The following is a 24,937-nucleotide window of genomic DNA, read 5'->3' as shown; positions in this document are numbered from 1 at the left end:
CCACCCACCAAGTGCACCCAGGTCCTTGAGCAAAAGCAATCCCATGAATGGGTTTGCCTTTGCCTGAGGCAGGAATAACCCAGACTGTTTTGCCCAGCATATTTTTTACGTGCACTACAGGGACTCTATCCCCTTCCACAGTATGTAGGATTTCTGACTGGGCAGGGCCAGCTCGGTTGGCAGATCCCCTCGTGTTGACTAACCACGTGGCTTTTGCTAAATGTGTATCCCAGTGCTTGAATGTTCCACCCCCCATTGCTCTCAGTGTAGTTTTTAACAGTCCATTGTACCGTTCAATTTTCCCAGAGGCTGGTGCGTGATAGGGGATGTGATACACCCACTCAATGCTGTGCTTTTGGCCCAGGTGTCTATGAGGTTATTTCGGAAATGAGTCCCGTTGTCTGACCCCATTCTCTCTGGGGTGCCATGTCACCACAGGGCTTGTTTTTCGAGACCCAGGATAGTGTTCCGGGCAGTGGCGTGGGGGACAGGGTATGTTTCCAGCCAGCCAGTCGTTGTTTCTACCATTGTAAGCACATGGTGCTTGCCTTGGTAGGTCTGTGGGAGTGTGATATAGTCAATTTGCCAGGCCTCCCCATATTTATATTTCAGCCATCATCCCCCGTACCACAGAGGCTCTACCCGCTTCACTTGCTTGATTGCAGCGCATGTGTCACACTCGTGGATAGCCTGTGCAATAACATCCATGGTCAAGCCCACCCCTCAATCACGAGCCCACCTGTATGTTGCATCTCTCCCCTGATGGCCTGAGGTGTCATGGGCCCACCGAGCTAGAAATAGTTCACCGTTATGCTGCCAGTCCAGATCCACCTCAGCCACTTCAATCTTGGCAGCCTGATCTACCTGCTGGTTGTTTCTATGTTCTTCAGTGGCCCGAGTCTTGGGGACGTGAGCATCCACATGACGTACCTTTACAACCAGGTTCTCTACTCGGGCAGCAATATCTTGCCACAGTGCGGCAGCCCAGATGGGTTTGCCTCTGCGCTGCCAGTTGCTTTGCTTCCATTGCTGCAGCCAGCCCCACAGGGCATTTGCCACCATCCATGAGTCAGTACAGAGACAGAGCGCTGGCCACTGTTCCTGTTCAGCGATGTCTAAGGCCAGCTGGATGGCCTTTACCTCTGCAAACTGGCTCAGTTCACCTTCTCCTTCAGCAGTTTCTGCTAGTTGTGTAGGACTCCATACAGCAGGCTTCCACCTCCGGTGCTTTCCCACAAGGCGACAGGACCCATCAGTGAACAGGGCATATTGCTTCTCATTTTCTGTCAGTGTATTATACAGTGGGGCTTCTTCAGCTCATGTCACCTTCTCCTCTGGTGATATTCCAAAGTCTTTGCCTTCTGGCCAGTCCACAATCACTTCCAAGATTCCTGGGCGACTGGGGTTTCCTACTCGGGCCTGCTGGGTGATCAGTGCAACCCATTTACTCCATGTAGCATCAGTTGCATGGTGTGTAGAGGGGATGTTTCCTTTGAACATCCAGCCCAGCACCGGCAGTCGGGGTGCCAGGAGCAGCTGTGCTTCAGTACCAACCACTTCTGAAGCAGCTCGAACCCATTCATATGCTGCCAATATCTCTTTTTCAGTTGGAGTATAGCTGGCTTCAGACCCTCTGTATCCCCGACTCCAAAACCCTAGGGGTTGACCTCAGGTCTCCCCTGGCGCTTTCTGCCAGAGGCTCCAGGTAGGGCCATTCTCCCCAGCTGCAGTGTAGAGCACATTTTTTACATCTTGTCCTGCCCGGACTGGCCCAAGAGCTACTGCATGAACCACCAAAACAAAACGCACACAACACAGCCGCTCACCACCCACCGACCCAACGCCGCACCTCCCCTTAATATACTGGTCATGGCGTCACGTGGTATGGAATGAACATGCCATTGGCCAGTTGGGATCAGCCGCCCCCACCATGGCCCCGCCCCTCCCAGTCCCCCACCATGCGGCAGAGCGCGGGAAGCTGGAAAGGTACCTGACCACCACAGTGAAGAGAATTAACCCCTTCTCAGCCAAAACCAGCACAGGTTCTGGCACCTTTTGGCTGTGTATGGAGCATCTTTTCCCTTCATAGGGAGAAATTAAGTCTGAGTGGCTTCCTCTTTATCGTGTCAGCCCTTGCTCTGCTCCTTTTGCCTGGTGCACAGGTGTGTTCTGGCAGCGTGCCTTCAGCCCAGTGCTGGCTTTCTCTCACCACTCTGCACGTTCTGTGCACCTATACCATGCTGCAATTGTAGCTCTGATTTGGATTTTTGTGTGGTGACAGTGTGGGATGTGGGTGGAGCGGATGTTCATATATGGTGCCAGACCCTCGGTACCCTTAGAAAACTCATATTCCATCCCAGGCCAGGGAGATCATCCCTTGACCTCTGGCAGCTTCTGCTTGTCTTGTTTTCTGAGCATCTTTCAAAGATACCTTGGACTGCCTTGATGTGATTTCCTAATGCCCTTTTGACCTCCCCCTTTCCCCCAGGCCTGACAACCTAGTGCTTAGATGTCACCCATTATCACTGCTTCCTACATGAGCAGTGAAAAGAACCACCTGATGTTTTGCTTGCTGTCTCTGTTCTAGCTCTCAGACACCTTTCATCTCCAGCTTCCTACTATAGGAAGGAATTGTGGTATTTGGCCTGGTGGTTATCGGCCCAGCAAAACAGTCTATTAGCCAGAAAGCAGGAATCACACATAAATAAAGTAACCAAATCTAATTCCCATTGACAGGAGAAAATTTCCATTACCCTCTCCTAGTCCTGCCTGAAAGGGAGAGTGGCTACTGGGATGGAAGAATAGAATGCTATACAGAAGCAAAGCTACCTGGCTTCCTGGTAATCTAGGATTACCAGGAAGATTAACTGGCAAACCCGTGTAGGTTAGTTACTCGAGAAACTTGAAAGAAACCAGAAGTTTCTTTTGGAGCTAAGAGAGCAGAGATGATTTGGGAGCCCTGTGTTCTTCTTGAAGGGGTTTTATAATAGAACTTCCTCCACATTTGGTGCTCTGGCTGAGCCCCTGGCCAGATGCCTGTGCCCTGCTCAATCCCAACCCCTTCCTGAACCCTTCAAGCAGGACGTCTTGATGCTTAGCTCGCAGCATGTTCTGTTTTAGTGGGGCTGTCTTGTTTTCTAGGTGGAGTTATGAGTTGCCAGGTCTGAGACTCCAGGAGTGCTGTCAACTGTACACTGAGGTGCAAGGCCTTTCTCTGTCATCCTTCTACTCTTGCTGTTTTCTTATGCATGGATGATGGTGAACATAAATAGCTCACCCAATTACTTAAGGGGCTCTCTTACTCCTGTATTCTGCAGGCAGGTTCCTTTCCAATGTAATCCTGTACCTGCAGGGTTAGGTGCCAAGCATCAGTCACGTGAGAGGACTGTGAATGAGGTTCCTTCAAAAACTAGTTCTAATTTGCCTAAGGCCATAATGGGAAAACTGCTGTGTTTCCATTAAATCCCCTTTGTATCAATCTGTAGAGCTCGGCTGTGGGCGAGAGGTGCTAGGATCCCAGTAGGCCACTAATTAATTACCAACCCCACATTCTTTATTGGCAATGCAGGGGCCTTCCGGCACCGCCTCTTGATAGTTAATTAGTGTGAAAGCCAAGAAGAGGCTCTGTTTCAGTGGCAATCAGTTAACGTTCCCTCTGGCTTTATTCCTTGCAGACATGTCTTGGCATCATGAGGGGAAGCCAAGATTGAACATATGGCTTATTATGGAGCTCTGACCTTCCCAGAATGCCAGCGATCTGGGGTAAAGCCAAGAGGCTGGAATTTCCTTCAAGTGCCACTCAAAAGCCTTACCTGATGCCATAGAAAGCCTCCATGTCCACAGAAACCCGTGGGCGTATTACCAGCAGTTGCTACTTGCTCATGTTATTCTTTATTATACAACATGGATAGCTGAGAAGCTTTTGGTCGGGCAGCAGGAGAAGACCACCTATGAAATCTTTGCAGGGCTCAGTGCTCACAGGTGGTAGACAGCAACGTAGCTCTCTGGGTGCTCTCTGATGGGTGCCTGCTGGCTCTGGGTGTCCCTTGCATGGCTCTATGAATCCAGGGGATTGCAAGATAACAGATTGCGACACCTGAGGGCACGCTTCTACAAGCCACACATGAAGTCTGTTGGGATCTTATCTGTCATTAAAGGAAAAGGCACGTCTGAGGTGAGGCACAGTAGTTCAGAAACTGTCCAGCTATTCTGGGCATGAAATCCGTGGCTGACTGGCCTGAGAGAGACCTTGGATAAGCAAAATGTAACTGTTCACAGTGGCTTGCCAGGGTCTGGGTGGGAAAAACCTTCCTTTGAAGAGGATTTCCCATCTTCTCCCAAGGAGTCCCCAGCTGCTGAGCTTTCTTTGTTGCTGTGGCCTTGTGTCTGGGATTTGCTTTTCTTAAGACCTTGAAACGCATTCCCTTCCCCAAGTCCTTGCAGAGTTTGCAGCAGCCTGTCTCCAGTAATGCAGCTGTTTGCTCCTTCTCTGGAATCTGCTTTGCACAGAAAAGATCTCTGCTTTATTTTCCTTTTGCTTTGCAGCATCCTAATTAGTTAACTTTCTGTTGCAGCCTCTTCCTACAGCACTTGCCAAAGAGCTCATCAAAGCCTCCCTGCCCCAGCGCTGGGGGAGGTGGATTATTAGTCTCTCTGTGTTCAAGGTTAGAGGAGATGTTTCCTCCTCTTGTGGACTAGCAACTCTTCCAGAAGAATCTTTAGCCTCCCCATTCAAGATCAAAACTGCAGGCAGCTGGGAGGGTGTTAGAGTAATGTTCATTCAGAGGCCGTGCTTTGTGTTCTTTAAGTGACTATCAGCCTGCCTCTTATGTGCTGCAGACAAACTGACTTCACGCCTCTGCCTCACACCTTGTGCCAGAGCGGAGGAGAGCAGCCTGCCTGGGAAGTGGCTGTGGTCACTAGTGACACGTTGCCCCAGTTGTCCTGAGAACCCTGGGGCACCCACGTTCCTCCTACCCTCCCCAGAGGAGGCTGGTGAGACCTTTGCTGGGTCATCTCTGCCCATGCCTGCCTGGACAAGGGACAGCTCACAGTTCTTCCAGAGGGCGTGCTTGTGCCTGGTGTTGTACAAGTGTCAGCCTTGGCTTCAGGGAGGATGAACATTGAAAGGAAAAGGCTTCGGCAGCTGAGGTTGGTTTGTTACTTTGGAAGCTCCCTGGGCTGTGACCCCACCTCATGGAAAGTGTCAGTGTAGTGAGCTGAGACATATGGGAATGTTAGAGGCTGAGCACATACTGTGGGGCTCGATAACCCTGCTGATCTTGTTTCTTTTGCTTTTACCCTCAGCATCTGCTGGGTGGTAACAGTGAGTGTTTCCACAGAGTGGACGTTACAAATCTGAGATTCTTCCTGACATGAGGCTGCACTGGAATATCACATACTTAATTCTTGGCATAACTGGATCAGTTTGGTCTTGGGATGATTGAAGGAATTTCTAGTCTCCCTTCTACCTTGACAAAATAAAGCTCATAAATAGCAGTATTCCTCCTGTGCCAAGGAGACTGGTGCACATACCAGGTGCCAAAGGCTAATGTAGACAAAATATATCACTGCTGGATGTGATTTCCCAAATATGTGATGTCTTAGAGATGTGGTAGTGCAGTGAGCAGGAGAGGTATGTGAGAGAGCAGGAGAGCCTGGTTAAGCACCCATGTCCTGCACTCAGATTTCACGTGCCTATGCTGTGTGCAGGGAACAGTTACTCAGGCCTGACTTTGCTGGTGTCCTGAGCTGCACGTAGCTCTGCAGCAACAGGAGTGCAGCATCCAGGAATGATTGTCAGCCTGGCCCCGGTCCCACCCTCCCTTCTCTGGAGGGGTTGTATGAGGGCATCATGGTGCAGAGCTGTCTATGGAACCAGGACCAACAGTAGCTCTAAAGCCCCTTGGTCACCCAGTGACCAAGTCACCCAGTGATCCACTCCAGAAGATCATTTTGCATAAGGAAAGCAAGGGCAGGATTTGCAACGATGACTAAGGAGAGGGAACTAAAAATCAAGCAGGAGGTGTAAGAAGGGTGTTGGAAGTTGCTGTCAAAGTCAAGGGAGCTGGATGTGACTGGTGCTGGAAAAGAGATCAGAGGAGTTGACTGGGGCAGAAGATGGGTTAGGTGCTTAGAGTCATCCCAGCCCTTCCTTACTTGAGCAGCTCTGCCTGCTGACACTTACTCCCCCAGCAACACCGTCCTGGGACCTACAGGGCTGCCCCCTGCTAAAGAGCTCATGCACTGTTGCAGTCCTTTGGCTGGAGTGCAGCACACCGCTCCTTCAGCATCCTGCACTTGCAGAGCTGTGTGTGTATCTGTTGTTCTGTGGCTGCTGGTACCCAGCACGTGCCTCTGCTCCTAGGCAGCAGCTGGTAAATCCATTTTCTCAGCAGGTGTGTTCTTGCATTCTCTGAAATAATAGGCTTTTCATAAGAGAGGGAAAAGAGACAGAGGAAGAACTGGAGGGGGTGTAGGAGGAAATAAAGGGAAGTAGAAGACAGAGGGAAAAGGCAGCAAATGACAGGAAGAATTAGAGATGGAGTGTGGAAAGGGCTGCATGTCCCCAGTTGCTGTGAGCACTCAGCAGATCCTGTGGTGTGTCTGCTTTATTACTGACAGAGTTCTCCCTTCTGTCGGCTTGTTTCCTAATTGCTGGTCTTGTAAACCTCTTGATTTATGGCTCTGTTCATCAGTTCTGGCCCTCGGGTATAACATGCTTTTCCTTCCAGGCTGGGAAGTGAATAACGAATTAACAGCCTGCCTTAGGTTCAATAAGAAGCTGAGCATTCAGGGATCTTTATTGTGATGCACGTGCCAAATCTAACTGCTTAATTTTTACTTCTCATTCATGGAGGGTATTCAACAACTCCTCCCCCAGGGCAACAGCTGCGTTGTGGATGCGTGGTGCCTTTGAAGTGTCCCACAAGAGAAGCCACCAAGGAATGGTTTCACTGTTGGTTTGCACAGAGAATTCAATCTGTTTCCTCACAGCTTGCTCTGAAGCTGGCATTGTGTGTCATAAACGTTTGTCTCGGACAAACTTCCTTTCAGTACAGCTGAGGGATGAAGATCAAGACAGAGAACAAACAGCCCAGCTGAGCCAGAGCCATGAGCCTCGATGTGCAAGCAGCCATCAAACCAAGCCCCGCCCGTCATCCCCATGTTTAGCCCTGAGAAGAGGTTTGTCCTAGACCCTGGAGTAGGGTCCCTAGAGTCAGCACAGCTTTAATCTTTTACTGAGCGAACCAAGTGGCTCTGCTCCCACAGCCCTTGATTGCAATCCAGTGCCTTCCATGCAGCTCTGATCCATGTGGCTACATGGTCACACCATGATGCACAAAGTTTATGGAGCATCCAGGTGTTGTTATGAGAAGGTTGTCCCCCTGCCACCCTAGAGGGTTGTGAGGATGCGAGCTCCCTTGGGTTCAGAGCATGTGGCTGTTCTCCTTAACAAGGTCACAGTACTATGGCCAAGGAAGTAATGTCATGTTCATATAGCAGCTCTGCAGCACCACAGGCACACTGCAGTGGAGAATTCATGAGAAAATGCCTGTAAAACAAAACCTGTGATGTGAAGGAAGAAAACTCTTGTAAAGAACAGAGAAACTACTGTAGAAGTGCGGGAGCTGTTCTGCAAGCATAGCACTCTGCAAGAACTAGCTTAGGGCTTGCAAGTCTCGAGCAGATAAAGTTTAAGCTGACAAGTCCCCTCAGGTCTTAGCAGCTCTATGCCATCCTGCCCTTGAACAGCCTCTTCGGATGTTGTTGTGATCTGTGAGCTGATTTGTGGCTGCAGCAGGTAAATCTGATCTGTCTGAAAGGGGGAGTTCAACAGAATGGCTTTGTGCCCTCTGCATGCTGCTTTAGGAACCGGGGGATTCAACTCTGAATCGCATGAGGCCATGAGTGAAGGAGAGTGCTCGGGAAGTCAAGTTGAGCATTAAGATAAGGCCTGCAGCCCCTAAGGTGGTGTAAAAACTCAATTAGAGGGAGAGTTTTAATATACCTGCTTAGTCCTGATCTAGTCCTCACTTGTCTGCAGGAGTTCAGCCCACTGGGAGCTCAGATGGATGGAGCATTTTCTCTTCTGAGAATCGTATGGCAGTGAGAGCTGCTGATGTCTGGTTTTTTCTCTTAGGGCACATATAGTAAAGCAAAGCAGAAATAAACTACAGGGTACAGCATTTCTTTCCTAGTAACATTAGCAGTAGAGCTTGATTAGATCATCGCGGCCATCCTGTATGCTTTGTCTCTTGCTCTTCCTTCCCTTGATGAGTCTACAGGTACAGACAACTGTATCCCTGTCTGTGGAGCAGGGAACTGGTGTCTTTTGGAAGCATCTGCCAGCCCATGCCTGTCACTGTGGTGCAGCTGTCCCAAACAGTCTGAGTGCCTCCAACTCTCATATCGTATTCTTTGGCTTCTCACAAGTCTCAGGAACGCGTCCAGCCCTTGGTGTAGGCTGGGCCCCCACACGTATGTATGCCATATCCAACAGGATCCCTAATGTGATCTTCATTTTTATTTAAAATCCATGAATTCTCCCTCAACTGCCTCCTTCCAAATCACTTATCAAGCTTGTAACAGACAGCATATCTTGGAGTACAAAGCATGAAGACAGGACTGCAGCATTCTTCATGTACCATGGCTGTAGTCATTTGGTTCCTCACGCCATATAGCCCAGGATCCAAGAGCATGAGGATAGAAGATCAAAAGAGCCTCTTGCTTGCACTTCACGCATCCTACCACTGAGAATATTAACCTCTAATTACTAAAATAATCTGAAGATATACTCAAAGTCCAACTGTTTACACTTACTAATCAAAAGGCTTGAACTGCTTTTGGTTCTGTGTGTGAGCATGCTCACACCCATGTAGAATCCCTGTCATATTTCCTAGACTGCTTGGCAGGCAAGATGGTTCAGATAGAATAAACGCAGGAGGTTCAATGTCCTGGCCGTACCTTACATCTGGCTGATCAGCTACCTGTGGCTGCGAGCCATCAGCTGAGATCAAAGGAGCAATAGTCTGGGATCCATGTTCAGGGTGGGCACAGGAGATGCCTGCACTCTTCCCCTCCTCTGGTGTGAAGGCTGGAATAGTTTCTAAGCTTGGGACCAAATCACCTCCTTTCTGGATGCTGCTGTGGGTGGCAGCAGAGCACAGACAGCTTCTCTTTAGACATGTTCCTACTGCTCACACAGCACCGTAGGCTTTAAATGGGATCAGAGTGAAATATTCTTCTTTAAACTCTATATTCACATGGCAAGATCCTCTCTGTCACCTCTGACCTGTTCCTGCCTGGCTGCTGATATGGATCTAAGTGCTACAGCATTCAATCACCTTCCAGACAATTGAACAGGAGCCGTTCCAAATACCATCACTTCCCTTCTCCCCTGCCTGTGAGTAGGAATTATCTCAAGCAGGTCCTAACGGTGTGTGTAATAACGACTGTATCAGTGAACGTAGTTCCCGTTGCCTGGATGCAGGTTAAAAAAAAAGGCTGCTAGTAGAAAGGGGATAACTTACAACTGAAGATGTGATCATTGAGCGTATGTTCCATCTTTAGAATTTTTTTTTTTAAAGTTACTATATTTCAGCTAAAGGTTACTGCCCCTCTGCTGTCAGGTGTCTTCCTGCAGCTTGGGTAACTCACTCTTTTCATGCTTCTGTTCTGTACAGTGCAAAGTAAAACAGGTTTGTGTGAAAGCCCTGCTGACACACTCTTCTTGTTCTGAGTATGATGATGTCAGGGATCTGACCTTTCACAGGAGTCAGCTTCACTGTGTGTGCCCTGTGGTCATGACAGTTGCCCCGTGACACTCCCAGCCTCTTCTGTCCATCCAGTCAACTGTAGCTGGCATAAAAGGATGGAATTGGGCTTTTTTAGGAGGGTGAGCTCTTGGGTTCGTGTGTAAACCTCAGGAAGAATTTTGATTTTCAGGTTAGAGATCACTACCAGGACTGTGTTCTGGACAGAAGACGCTTCTGGATCTCGTACCAGCTGGGCGAGGAGGCTCCCTTCCTAACTGAGTGCTGCAACAAATGGCTGGCGTCAGACCTGTGGGGCTGATCTGGCCAGGCCTGTGTCCTCCTGGGGCAGAGACCAGGCTGCAGACATCGTTCTGGTGGCTATCAGGCACCAAGGACTTGGGCCAAATGCTCTTCCCCACTTCCGAGATTCATGATGAGTTTCATGAACCAGAGAGTGAATTCAGCCTTTAGGGCTCCTGGGGTGAGGGAATAAGACTTGTCACAGCCTTCCTCATCCAGCTGCAGTCTCCAGTGACTTTATGGGTCTAGGATGCCTTTGCCCTGTGGCTTCATTGTATCATCTGGCAGTACAAGACTGCCCTAAAGAGCGCCAAGTGAATCCCTCTAAATATAGCCTTGGCTAAGGTATGTTTGCATAGGTCTGGCATGGGAATGCTCATGAGGAGCAAGCTGGGCTATGGCCATCTTCTAAAACCTGTGGGGACTGTGGCTGAGAAATGTGAAACACCAGTAGTATGCTTGCTGACTACTCATTTACCCCAATCCACCCATCCCTCCCACAGAGGGACAAGGAGGCAGAAGCAAAGTGTTTATACACGTTTAGAGTATAGAAAAAGACAGCTCATCTTGACTGAACCAGATTAGGAAGCGATCACAAGCATACCCCAGCTGGCAGATCTGCACAAGGCTGGTCTCACGGAGTGGGATGGTGACAAGGTGTGAGAAGCAGCCTCAGCTAGAGCTGGCACAGCTGCAGCTGAGCTGTGATTTTTTCTGCTTGTTTGCCCTGCAGTGCACTCTTCCCTTGGCAGCAGCTTGGAGCCTACATCCCTTCTCCCTGCCCACAGGACTGATTGCAAGCTAGAGGAAGAATCTGGTGGCAGCCCCCACAAACATTTGGGTGTTTTCCAGATCTCTCCCACTCTCTAGCAGCTCTCAACTTGCTTGAAGTCAAGGACATACATTAACTGTCTTTCTCTCCCCCACACAGTGCATTAGCTATGCTCTGGTTCTGTGGTCTGACAGAGCTGTGCTCTGCTTAGGCAGTAAGCGCAGGTTACCTGCAGGGTGACAGGAGCCTTCTCTGGCCTCTTTGGTGGTAGAAATATTCATCCATTTTTAGTTCTCTTGAGCCAAGTAGGGGATGCTGCACTGCTGATCTTGCTTTGAGCATCATGCCTCCAGATCCTTGGATCATCCCTACTGCTGGGAAGGGAGAGCTGCTCTCACTCTGCATGTACTCAGCTCTCCTCTCTTGCCAGCTAGACCACAGAGAGAGTTCATCAGCTGAAGGCTGTGAAGCTGTAGCTGACCCTTAGCCCAGACTGCCCAAGCTCCTGCTTTTAGATCCAAGACTTGGTCCCTAAAGCCAACCAACCCAGCAGTGGTTCTTTCTTGCCCAGAGCAAATGCAGAAGTTGTAGCCCTCCTGGCAGACTAAAGCTCCTGGGCTGACAAGACCTCTGCTGCCTACAGGGCTAGCTAGGACGATATCACCTCTTCTTCCTGACAAGTCTGGTCTGCAAGGAGACGCAAGGCAGGGAGCGATCTGTAATGATCCCTTCTCTTTGGTGGCTGCCCACCAGGTCTCCAGCTCCTGCTGGAAGGCAGCACCTCGAGCAAGGCAGAGCCCTGCATGCTGCCAGTGGGGTGGAGATGATCCCCTTCCTGACTGGCATTGCTGCTGCAGAGATGTAAAGTTCTGGCAAGATAGGTGCAGGGAGAGGGAGGCAACATTTTTCTCTTGGTTGCTTTGTTCATTGTTTAGGTAATGGCTGGAAAAAAGACTTTGCTGGCTATGTTAAGGAAGTTATTGTTTAGTTGAGGTCTTATTTGTTCTTTTGGGAAAGAAGATTGTGTTTGCCTTTTGGGGGGGATATTGCACAACAGCAGTTCATTTTAATTAGTTGCTGTTTCTTTACCTTGGCTTCATTTAACTGGATAAGCTGTTTCTGAAAGGGGAATTTTAAAAAGAGGGAGAGAAGAGAAATCACAAAACAAAGCCCAGATTGGGGCTGGGATCTGGGATCTGTGCTTGTGGCTTGTCCCTGATGTGTACCCACTTAACAAGAAAAGCTTTTGCCATAGAGGCAGAGGATGTGCCTCATTGCTTTCCCTCTCTTCCTAGCCTCTCCATTCACTTTAGGGAGTGAATGAGGGAAGTCTCTGTGTCTCTGTGGTGGGATTAATAGCAATATGGAGATGAGCTGAATGGTTAATGACCCATTTTGCCAGGATAAAAGGCCTGTACCAGCAGCAGTTTGGCCCAGGTGTCTGTGAGGACTGTATCTTTTCCTCTCTTATGTAAGCACCCAATAATTTTTTTTCTTTCAGCTCTTCTGCCCTTGGTTGAGTTGCATCAGATACTCCCCAAGCTGGGGAGCAGAGCAGGCTGCTGAGCAGAGAGATGTGTCATGTAGCTGGCTGTTGCTGTGAGGGTATTTAGGCACCTGTTTATCTGACTTTAGTGAGAATTAGGCATTAAATAGGAGTTGAGTCCAAGACAGAGGATCTCTCCCTCTCCTCCCTTCATATCCATCCCCTTTTATATTCATTTTCCCCTCTTGCAGCTTCACAGGGAGGGAGCAGGGGGAGGATTACCCACTCTGTTTTCTCGCCCGTGTCTCCAAGTTGCAGCTGCCTATGAGGCTGGGGTGACATTGGGGGCCCTTTCAGCTCTGGTTCTGCCTCATCACCACTTCTTCCCTCCTGAGCTGGAAGGTGACAGTCATGACAACAGCCAGAGAGCTGGGACAGGCAGCTGGGGTTTGGCAAGTTACAGGTCAGGGCAGGGTTTTCTTTTGTGCAGGCCATAAGGAAAGGAGTCCTCCTGGTACAGAGAGTTAAAAATATCCCAATTAAAGCACTTCTGGCTGCCCAGTGCTTTCCAGATCATATTTTCAGGCTGGCGGCACTTGCTGGCAGCCTGTTGCCCTCAGAGCGGAGCCGGGTGCCTTCTGTCTCCTCTATTCTCTCTGAGGGTACCACCCCGCTGTTTGGGTCTGAGTGAGCTGGGGGTCATTCTCACTTCAAGCCTTTTTTTCCCTTCCCTGTCCAGCTCCTTAAACAACAAAGGTGTTGAGGGAATTTATACCTCTGCCTGGTAACGAGACAGATCAGTGAGACGCTGTCATGGTTTTGTGAGGGGTCCATAGATTTTTATTGCTTTTCAGTCCTTGGGTTCCCAACCTTCCTTTGGCTTGTAAATTGGCCACAAAATACAGACACAGCTCCTATTCTGTGAGTTCCTTTGATGATTTTATTTATATCTCTTGCTTTGTCTTGTCTTTTATTACAGGGAGACTGCAATTAATTATTATCCCATCAGCTTCTATTTAGCCTGACAGTACAATGCAACACTCAGTGTCCAACCTTCCCCTGCCTCTGTGTGCACGAGTGGGTAGCTATTCTTGAGAAGAACAAAGGCGCTGGCAGCTTTAGAAAGGGACGTGCTGCTAAAGGGCAGCTTAAGAGAGTTCACTAGCACCAGCAGAGCACAGTTGTGATATGGCTAAAGTGAACAGACATACCAATTTAATTGTGATGCTCTTGATTAAATCCTTCTCATCCAAAGTGTGTTTTAGACTGTCACCCTTTGAGCGAGTATAGGCTTGTGGTTCAAGCAGAGGCAGGGCTTTTGTGCCTTTTTCCCACATCTCTGATTGACCAGATCTTTTCATGTTTTACCCCCTCTATGAAATAGAAATTGCACCCGTGACATGTGTAAAACAGTCCCTGCTTATTCAGCATGGGCAGAGCCTCAGTGGGAAGACAGGAAGTGCACATCCGAAGAGAGATGAGCAGCAGACCAAAGCGATCATAAATCTAGAGAACGCTGGCCTGGGGAGTGGACTGAAGGAACTGGCAGTGTCTGGGCAAGAGACAACTTAGAGGACACTTGGTGATGCTCTGGCAAAGAGGAAGGGACAGATCTGTTATTCACATCCGCAAGGTAGCGGGAGGGCAAGAATGGACTTAATGTACAACATGGAATGTTGTACACTGGGAAAGTGGTAAGACTAGTAATGGTGTGAGCAGATTTCATGGGGTGGAGAGGGAGAGTCTCTGGTGCTGAAGCTTCTTGGGAGCAGTTTTGGATTGTTCTGTGAGCGTGTATGTCAGAAAGAGGTGCTTCCACGCGCAGCCCTGTAGAAATAATAATGACTGAAGACCTCAAGAACAAGCATGTGTTAGACAGGGAAATGTTTGATGGTAATTTCAGGACTCATCTTCTGTCCAGTCTTGAACACGGGGTTTTGTACAGGGAATATCAGTTTTCTCTACTGGCCATTCTGTCACTAGAAAACAAGCAAAGCTGTTTTCAACTCTTTCCTTTTTCTTCACATCTTGCAAAAGGGTTTATTTGCCCCATAGGCCTGTGCATGGCATGACGCTGTTGCTGAGCAGTACTGGTGATGAGATAAAGATGTTCTGACAAGAACCAGTGCCAGGTGAGTGGAAGCTGCTCTTAAACTAAATGTTTGTTCACTTCTGCTTATTTCTCTCGTTGTCTCATTTGTTCATTTACACCTGATTTTGGCAGCCTTTGGTGGTGTAGCTCTTGGCCTGACCTCCCCAGACCAGATAGTGACAATGGAGCAGAGCCTCTGGGCCAATGTCCTTAGGAAAATGTTAGTATAGTCCTTATACACCAGCGTCCTCTCCTCTTCTCCCCAGCACAGTGCACTCCATACTTTAAATGAAGCTGCAAGATTGGCCTACGATGCTGTAAATTCGGAGAGATGTTTCTCGCTCCTGTCCTCCACAGAGGACATGGGCTCGCTAGCCCACATGGCTACCAGCCATTAGCTGGTTTAAATTTTTCAGTCCAAGCGAATGTAGCTGTGGTGCTCTGTGGGAAATGAAGAGCATGTCTGGATGGGGAGGACAGGCAGATGGAGCTGGCTCTGCCATTGCTACTGCCAGAATGAAAGTGCCAAGAGCTGCAGGGCTGAGATGCTGAGTTTGCTGGTAGAAAACTGGCTCAAGTTTAGGGCTGTCTAGGTTCACCCCACTTAATTAGCCTTTCTCAGAGAGCAGATTCACTGGCTTGGGTGCAGTTCTGCTTAGGTATGCTAACCTGCTCCTGAGAGTGAGCTGGGATGGTCTTGCAACCCTGTCCAGTGTTGTGAGAACTTACCTCAGCTCTGCATTGCTTCAGGTCTCTCTCTCTCATGCTTAGAAGATGGAGCTAAAGGTAAGAGCAGTAACTCAATGTCTGATTCCAGGTCTCCCATTTGAAAACCTCGATTAGGTGGTCAAGTGAGCTCTTCTTCCACCTCCACCCCAGCTGCATGCCAGCTGCATTTCTACTGAATCTGTGATTACTGTGATAAAATTGCAACCAAATTCTCTCAGCTCTGAAGCATGAACTGTGAGGGTTGGTCTTTACATCAGACATGTAATTACCTGTCTACAAAACTATGAAAATGTACAAGGAAAAAAAGAGGGAAAAGCAAGATCTCTGTCAAATGAGAGAAAGGCTATCATTTTCCCCATGTTTTTTTAACTTGTTTTCCTCCATTCACAGCAGTGCATATCTGTGCTTAATCCAGCTAGGAACTTGCTCCAGAGATCAGTCTGCCTGATAAGCTACCTTGTTGCTACTGACCCTCAAATCTGTGTAGGGACGTAGGAATTTATGTTTGAAAACCCTGGAAAAATTCTCAAATCTGCAAGATCTTAGAAGCAGGAAAATGTGTTTTCCTGCATAGGAAGAGGATCTTTTTATGGTGACTGAATACTGATTTGCAATCAGAATGGCAGTACTATTTGCTAAATGCAAGTTACTTAAATAATTCATTTTTCTTACTAATTATACAGTACATGGTTAGCTTCAATGATCGCATGTAATTAAAGGAGAAAGTTTTCTGCAGCACTGTCATGACTTTGATGGTGCCGATCAAGAAGAGACTAAGATTTCCTGGTAGTCTACAGATTATGTGCTAATTTAGGGGTTTAGATGGAGTGGCATGTATATCCTGTGCTTGGAGACACACCTTGAACATAGGCAATATCTCCCAATTTCCTAGAGGTCCTTGGATTTGACTGAGGTCCCAAGTTATCAAAGCTTCTGCTTAATTTTAAATATGTGCTTAAAACCTTTTGAAGTCAATGATGCTTAAGTATGTGCTTCTGCTTTAGTCACACACGAGAATTTTGCTGAATCAAGGCCACTGGCTGGTTAGGGATGGAGCCTCACTGGTACCTGTTCTTCCCCAAGGACACGTCTTATCCCCTTGATTTAAGTGATCCAACATAACGGGCTTGAAACACCTTGGTGACAGTTAACTTTATTTTTAAACTCAATAGGCAAACATCTAAGAGCTTGAAAAGTTTTTTTTTTCCCTGAGAAACTAAATGAGACTATATGTAGGAGGAAAAAAATATAATCTCTGGCTATATTATTTTGCCATGTCAACCAGTGGGGAAGCCTTACAGAGGGTTACTGTGTGGTGGAAAAGGCTTGGTTTTCCATGAATGCTTTAATGACTGGACCTTTGTTCTATGTTTTAACTGTGACCATTTAATAACTACTTGACTCACTTTGCCCTCAGCAGGAGGTTGCATGTAGCTTCACTGTGTTGAAGAACACAGTTGAAATTAAAAATGTAATTTAATGATTCAGTTGGTAACAGACAGATTACCCAATAGCTGGCCTGTGGAGTGGACCTTTGTAAGCATCCTTCTATATGAGAACGCTTCCCTCGACAAAAATTAACTTACAGGTATTATGCAGTAAGTTCCCAAGTCATCTTCTCTGCAGTCTTTAAATCCTGTGTGAAAAATCTCTACTGAATGTCTAGCCAACAGCAAAATGAAAGAAAGTTCTCTCCTTTAACAAAAAGAGTTGGTAAGTGGATTTAGGTATCTTTGAACAGTGGGCCCTTGGAAAAATGGATTGGTCTCGTCTCTGAAGAATTCAGGATTTAAACATACAAGTCAGACTCGAGGTGGGATGGAAAGCTGGCTTCGAGAGGAAGGTGACATGCCTAAAGGTGGCACAAGAGGACAGTAGCAGAGCTGGAATTATACCCCAGGCTCCCAGTGCAGTGCCTGTGCACTGTGTCAGCAGCAACCCTTGCGGGCTTTGGCTGCTCCTTGAGGTTTGACAACTGTATTCAGGTGGGGGAAAACCCTATATGGAATGACATTATTATCTACTAGCCCTCATGGTGAGTAAAGAAACTGTAAGAAGCAATTTTTTTGTATCCATAATAATTGAGGAGGCCTCCTGAGCTTCTCTTCAGCTCAGGAGGGGAGGTACCTGGAGGAGACAGGTAGCTGATAGCCATGGGCTGGGGGAGAGTGGTCAAGAAAAAGAAGAGAAGGCATATCTTGACGGAATGTATCAGTGGACTTTAGTTCTCTGGACTTCAGCTCAATTCTTCAAGGAAATCTTTCCTACCAAAAAACCCAAGCTAGCAAATTCCCCCAACACCCTCTTTCATTGGAGAAAGATCTCGCAACATGATTGTAATGTCTGTCTAGTCCACAGATCCCAACCAGACAGTGGAGCAAGGGAAATGGAGGTTTCAGTTTGAGAGAAAATTCTCAGTTGCCCTGAGGGAAGAACAACAGGTCTTTCTGCCTGGTCTCTGAAAACAGAATAATTGGACCTGACTCTCCTGTCAGGCAGGGATAGGACAAGAAAGAATGGATTTCAGTTGCGATGGGAAAGATTTAGGTTACATGTCAGACAATTCTTCCCATAGCAAGGGAAGTTAACCATGCAGTAGCTTTTTTTAGTTTTTTTTTATTATTATTTAAAGTAGTCTTATTAGATGTAGAAGGTGATGATGCCATCTATGGTTGGAAGCTACCATGGTAGATCTTACTGTTCCTGCTCCACACTCTCATATTCAATGTGCTTTGTCAGGGTCCGTAGGAAAAACAGATCAGATGAAATCCTACTTTGAGTGTCTCATGCCAGGTTTAATTCCTTGTATGGTGTGTCACTGTGAAAGGAGTCAAGTGTCCTTGACTGTAGCAGTCCTCTCTGGAGAGATAACTCTGTTGTACCTCTATGTACCTGTACCCTCTGGCTCTCTCTTAGTCTGGCCCATTCCCAAAATGACGCAAAAATGTGTACGCTCCATCACAACAGAAATAACAACAGGAGGCAAAAAGTCAAGATGAACGTTTTCCTCATGATATCTTCATTTACAGTTAATTTGCAGGTGGGTTGTTTTTTTTATAAAGAATAAATTTACTGTAATAGGATTGAGTCAGCATGGATATATTGCAGGTAAATCATGTCAGACTAATTTGATCACTTATGCTAATGAAATAACTATCAGTCTAGATGGCATAAATCTATCTGGTTGTCCAGAAGGTTTTAAGAGAATTTTGCGTGATGGATTATAGTACAAATTCCCTAAAGGTAGGTTAAAATAAACTATTATTGAAAAGGGTAAAATACTGGCAAAAAGGCAGAGTCATGGCTTGGAGCTAAGTGTGAGTGTCAGTGAGGAGGTGACTGAGGAGCAGATCCTCTGCTGGAGCTCATTAATATTTTTATTAAAGATTTACACAACATGACAGCAGGTAAGATCATTAAATTTGTGGGTGATGGAAAGCTAAAGGGCTCAGGCAAGCCTTACTGTCTTTCTTTATGGACCAATTGCTAATTCACCTAAGGAGACTCAAAACTGTGATATGGTCTTGACTGGACCAAGATGGTCCCTGGCAGTTACAGTACCTTTAACAGAGAACTGGAGGTACGAACTGTGGTCTTTTCAGTGGAGATGGAGAGGTTTATGTTGTAAGGTGTGGTAGAGGTATGGGAGTGAGAGGAGTCACCAGCAGGAGGACAGAGAGATATTTTTCCTTCACCTTCTTATTTTTTGAGTCTTTAATACACTCTCACCATAAACATTTACATGGCAGTGTTTGATAGAAAGTACTGGGGGTGGTCATGTTTTATTATAGTATATAAAACAATATATATTCTGTTCGGCCATGTTTTATTATACTATATAAATTATATATTATGTGTGTAGCTGAAGTAGCAATTATATCTGAGAGAGCTTGTATTTATGTCTGTGAGTAAGGACTCACATGTTCCTGACTGCCTGCAGTGGGAGGAAGGGGAACTGGATAAGAACAAAACGTTCTGGTGTGCCCACACACTAAAGAGTTAACTGGGAGCAGATACTATGCTTCTAGCTCTCATCCTGTTATAGCACAAAGCAATGCTGAAGTGTACCCTAGCCATGTTTAGTTGTGTAAATATTACTCTTATCATACTTATCATCTGAGCTACCGAACTTCACATTCATCTGGGTTTCTGGTTTTAGGTGCTCTTCATCACACAAGTCTGGGCAACATCTTGCTAGTCCAGGCAAGAAAGGAGCTTCCTTGGTTTCAGCCTGCTCCCATCGAGTGTGAGACAGCTGAGCTGTCCAGCAGGCAACACTCGACGCTTCCCGCCAGCTTTTCTACCAATTTTTAAGAATGATGTGATGACTCTGCTACACCAGTGACAGTGTTACATATGCTCTTCTTTCTGCTACTCTGCAAAAAAAAATGTTCAGTCTTTGGAAGATGTACTGCAACTAGCGGCTGATGTGTTGCATGAGACTCTGAGAAGGGGAAGAGTGAAAATAACAGGAGAGTGTTTTTTCCTCTATTTTGGTCTCCAATTTAAATCAGTTTTTGAGGCATTATCCATCTCTGGGAGAAGAGGGATGCTTTTGGATTGAGATTTCTGCAATGGAAGCAATCTTCTGGGGTAGCAGACATCTGTATTTCAGAGTTAGTGTAGATGTTTAAAGGTAGCCAGTTAACTTGCAGCATACCCAGATGCCACACTCCTAATATCTTCACTATTGAGAAGCTGAACTGCAAATCTTCAGACAGCTGTTATCATTAACAGAAGTGCAAAATATTAAAATGTAAACCACAAAATAAATCTGTTAAATCAAAGATAGAACTGAAGAAGAAATCTGAAATCCCTGTGTAGCAGGTATAACTCATTTGTACTGCCAGTTCAAAATCAACTGTACGGGACAATTTAATGATATCATTGTTTAGTGAAATTAGACTTGACACTAGCCAGTTACCTTTTGTTTTGGTTGGTTAGGATTTGCAATTGTTTGACACTCATTAGAAATCACAGTAACCTGCTTTAAGGGCAGGCAAATTAAGATTCCCTCTCTCTGTACAAGATTACTCATCACACCACAGCTACATGCTAATTGGAAAATAACTAGTGAATGAACATGTCTTTCACAAGGTGTCATCTGAGCATGTCAGGTAACGTACCAGAGGTGATCTCGCAAAGAATTTGGTCATACACACAACAGCTAAGAAAAAAACGTTGCAGGAAATGAACACTACAATAACTTACCAGGTGCAAAAATAATTATTAATCCTTAACAATCCCGTTAATTTTTTTTGGTGGGAATTCACCTGACCTTCTGTTCCCTGCACTGCCTCCAGCATGAGAACACATGGTTCCCTACTCGAACCTCAGCCCCAGCTTTTTTTTATTCAGAGCCTGCCAGTGGGTTACAGAAGCCCTAGAGTTTGCTGGGCCAAGCCAGGCTTCCAGGGAAAAGACCTCTGGAGACTCACAAGACAACAGGGTAAGCTGCTAGCTCCAAGCGTGCCACCCTCTGTCTCCTGCTAGAGGAAATCTTGTTTAGCTAACCAGAACAGAGTGGAATGGGGCTAGATTTTGGCTAATTCTTGCAAAGGGGCTGTGGACTGCTAAAAGGGCTGTCCAGTAAGCATCATGAGGTCTTGCAGGGAGATAGGCAGATGCAGAGAGAGGCTTCCTAGTGGTCACACCTGCATTAGCAAGCAGCAAATGCAGTAGGAGCAGATCTGGGGAGTGAAATGTTTGGTGCTGGTCCACTATAGGTGTTTTGCAGGATTTACTTAGGATAGGTTGGATCTGGCCCCATGGCTTCGATCATTCAGTAGCAGCTGGGACATGTTGGGTGCTTGCTCTGGAGCTCTGGAGCTCATCTTGTAATTTAGTTTTGTCTGAAAGGAATCCAGTTCTGCAGTGTGGGCCTAAATGCAGTAAGTGGGGACGGTCAGGAGAGTCACCTCAAAAGGGCTGTCCTGCTCCAAACTAAAACAAACAGATACAGCTGTAGGAGAGTCTGCAGGAAGCCTCTTATTCCCGGAAATAGGTAATGAAAGTTAATCTGAACGTGCACAGCCTGTTTTATTGTTTTTATAACATGTTCACTCTGAAATGCTTTTGTTCCAGGGAAGCAATACTTTGCAATCAGGAAGTTGCTTGTTTCTTGATTAGCATAGCTGTTGCCCCTGGGGGAAGGGATGGCATTGTCTGGACAGGCTTCGGATCCTCCAGGGAAACTTGCGTCTGGTACTCCACCTGAGATCCAGTCTAGAAGTGGAAAAGAAACAGGTTCCTACTGATGACTTTGGATTTAGGAGCCAATAGATGGTGTGCTGTATGGGGACACAGCATCAAATGAGAGTGGTGAGAAGTGTAGTTCACCTACGAGCTGTGACATGAGCTTAGAGCCTCAGTTTGGCAGGAAGATGTACAGGTAAGATTAGCTTTATCAGTTTATTCTCTGCAATGCATTCATTTTTTTACCTAGAAAATACACTCCTTGTATCACACTGCCCAACTCTATGTGTTCCCTGTATATTCAAACAGAAGATGAATTTTTACTTCTGACAGTTCAGCTTGCAAAACTGAGAGGGAGGTGGAAAAAGACACTTCTGTGTCAGTGTGATGCTTGATCACTTTTTATTTTTGCTCAGATGCCAGGTCTGGATTTGAAATAGAGAAGTAATACACTATTTTATGGAGTTACTTCAGGAGGGGGGCCTGAAGGAGGAATGTAGAGTGCTGTAAGATGGGGCTGGAGAGATCAGACAGGAACCAGGAGAACAAAAGCTGCGACTGTTCGAGATCTGGGAGTTGGTGTTGGATGAAGCAGGGCCTCCCGCTGTTTGCTGCTCACTGTTGCTGTGGCCAGGCTGGCATCACTGTGCAAGGGGAAATGCAGGCAAAGTGCTAATCTGTCAAAACAGAAGGACAGACTTAGCTTGAGAAGATGAACATGCTGAGCTGGTTTCTGCTCTGTTACATGCTGAAACCTCACTGATATCTGTACAGCTCCCCAGCTGTAACTAGGAGCAGACAGGGGTTCTTTATGCATTTTCTCCAGAGCCAGACTGGTGAGGATTTGGTGAGGACTGGAGAAACTGATACTGAGATTTTCAACTCGGCGGGAGGGAATCTGTGTTTGCTTAATTTGGGAAGACACAGTCATATAACTTACAGTATGTAAAGCTTAAGCAGCGGAAGTATCCCCCCGAGCATAGTGTAGAGTTTGAGACAGCTAGGAAAAGTCTTTCAGGCTGCCCGAGCCTTTCCACAGTGCTTCCTCCATTCCTTCAAATACAAAGAAATGCCTGCTCTGAACAGTTTGTGCAAGAACTAGAATCCAGACTAGTAATCTAGGAATTACAACAGCCATGTTTAGTCTAACTGCCTATATAATGTCTCTCAGAAGGTGAGTTAAAGAGCACCTTCTGAAAAAGCAGCTAATCTCATCATTTCACCTAGTTCTCTGGCAAGTTTTTCCAGTACTGAACAGCCTTCATTGCTGTTTCTGTTATGTTTTATTTCAAGGTTAAATTTCTAATTGTCAGCTTTTTCAGTTGACTTGGAAGAGGCATCATGGTACCCAAAAGCCCTCTCTCACCATTGCCTTCCCCCATATTGGTGCCCGTAGCAGTAATCAGATCCTGTCTCAGTCACGTCTTTGATAAGCTGACAGGCTTGGGCTCCTTCAGAAGCACACTGGATGGCTTCTCTTTCCCAGCTCCAGGGTCATTTTTTGGCTTTGCCTGAATTCCTTCTGCATTTTCTCTTTCTCCACGAAGGAGGGAATGTAGCCCAAACATGGCTTTCCAGCAGATTGTCTCTGGAGCCGCATACGAGAAGGAATGCTTCCTGCTGGGGTCTGCAATTGCCCTTTCTAAACACTGAGGGATTGGAGGAGTTCCTTTATGGCAGCTTTAGGACTATGGCAGATCTCTGTTATGCCCTCTAAGTCCTTTTCAAAGCAACTCCTTTCTGAGGCAGCATCCTGTAAGCGTAACTTGCATTTCTGGTTTCAGATGTCTTACCTTGCATCTGACTTTTTAAATCATGTTTCACTGGAGTGTGGCCAACTCGCAGTTATTTCAGATCACTGTTTATTGATAGTCCAGTCCTGCTTGTTGTTTCCCTACCGCCAATCTTGTTGCTATCTGCAGACTTTGCCACAACAAGGATTTTTATAGCGTCATTTAGATCATTGATAAAAGTATTGAATAAAACGGTAATGGGAGTTTCGCTCTTCTTTTATCCCAGATTTTTTTCCCAGTGTAATATCGCTGTACATTTATTGAATTGTGGTTATTGGAACATCCAGTAAGTATGCCTTTGAAGAATAGCCAATTTCCAGAAATGCTTTCCACCTTAAATGTATATTCCCAATTCATTATGCCGACAACTGAGGTTAAGGCTTGGGAAAATAGAAATGTTAAATGCACAGGTGTGTGCATCACTGTCTGGTGCCAGATTGTTTGCAGAAGTGTAACCAGATCATGCCCTGTGATACCTAAGCAACTTGCTGGTTTTTAGATCAGCAGTGAACTCTTCTTTGGACTTCAGGGGTTCTGCAGAAGGTTTCCTATACAGATTGCAGCAGTTTCTGGGCTGAAGGCATTATTGTTTCAGAAGAACTTTTGTTCCTGGCTTTATGAGAGGTCTAGGAGCTAGCTTCTGGGTTGAAGCTCACCACAATAATGAAACTTTGCTTCATGCAATCATGTAGAGAGGAAGCGATAGCCATGCTGGACATTCTCCCTGTGGTGGTGCCCACCTCATAAAACACTGTTAATATACATTTTGAACTTTTCTTTTCAGTTACCAGCTTGCATCTCAGCAGGGAACAGGGCTGCTCTGACTGCCATGGGGTAAGCTGGATCTGCAAGCCTATCCAGAGCCAGCTGACATGTCCGCAGGTAGGTGCCAGCATTCCCAGCACAGCAGCGCAGGACCTGTTCTGCAGTGTTCAGGCTGTCTCAGAAACTAAGGGAGTTTCAGACTCTGTACAGCTGTGAACAGGGAAGGCACAAATGTGGCAGAGAGACATGTTTGCCCTCCCTCAAGTTTTGTGGGTTGTTTAGGACCTCTAATGGAGGTTATTTAGATTCCAGGTTATGAGGGTTGCAAACTCAGGCAATTGTTTATATAAATATCCCCTTCACTCTCTGAATCTAGACTCAGAGCAGCTATCACCTGACTTTGGGATGTGTTGGCATGGTAGGATCTGCACCTTTTGCAGAAATTCCTAAGAGGAGAGGTGCCACTGTTGCAGGTAGGGACAAAGGCAGCTCTTCTGAGAGCAGCTGTGTAGCAAATCTCTTTACAGAAATGCATCTCAAAATCTCCAAACTGCTCGGAGCACCCCAGCCAAATATCCCCAGGCTGGTACAGCAGAGAACAAAGGAAATCATTGATATACAGAACTTGGTCTTTAGCTACACAGGACCTGAAAGCATGGGCATGTTTGTACCTCTGGGGAGAGAGGTATGAGGAAGCAGGGCAGCCTTTGACATGGTAACAGGAGCTGTCCCTTGCAGAGCTAGAGGCAGAATAGTCATTAAAAGAAGGTGACTTGGCCTTTGTGGAGACATTTGAGCTGCTCTGGTTTGCAGACCCCTGGGTCTTAAGTCCTGAACTCACTGTGGGGTCAGCTCAGCACAACAGACTCTGAAGGAGGGTTATGGCTGGCGAACTCTGGCACTGCCAGTGGGAAAAGGTCATACAAAATAAATAAAAAGAAAGTCCCTTTTGACAGGAATTGAGGAATATTTCTGCCTGTACACAAGTATCATCTGACTGCTTAATTTCAGGCTCATGGCATACTAGCAGGAGAAAATAAGAAGGGA

The 24,937-nt window shown here is 46.6% G+C and overlaps 1 long non-coding RNA gene across 24 annotated transcripts in view; it reads left to right on the top strand.

The window, feature by feature from the left end:
• Positions 1 to 24,937, top strand: part of LOC135314311 (uncharacterized) — a 102,903-nt gene that overhangs the window by 56,977 nt on the left and 20,989 nt on the right. For 21 of the 24 annotated variants that reach the window (XR_010373809.1, XR_010373807.1, XR_010373795.1 and 18 more), the window contains 2 exons: positions 14,372 to 14,448; positions 23,910 to 24,007. The exons of 1 other annotated variant lie outside the window; for it this stretch is intronic. This is a non-coding gene — a long non-coding RNA (uncharacterized LOC135314311). The remainder of the gene's footprint in view (positions 1 to 14,371; positions 14,449 to 23,909; positions 24,008 to 24,937) is intronic. 2 more of the 24 variants (XR_010373788.1, XR_010373801.1) reach the window with 2 other exon arrangements.

The sequence above is a fragment of the Phalacrocorax carbo genome, chromosome 7, assembly GCF_963921805.1.
Source record: "Phalacrocorax carbo chromosome 7, bPhaCar2.1, whole genome shotgun sequence".
Lineage (NCBI taxonomy): Eukaryota > Metazoa > Chordata > Aves > Suliformes > Phalacrocoracidae > Phalacrocorax > Phalacrocorax carbo.
Note: the sequence above shows the minus strand (reverse complement) of the source record. Positions and strands in the feature narration are given on the sequence as shown.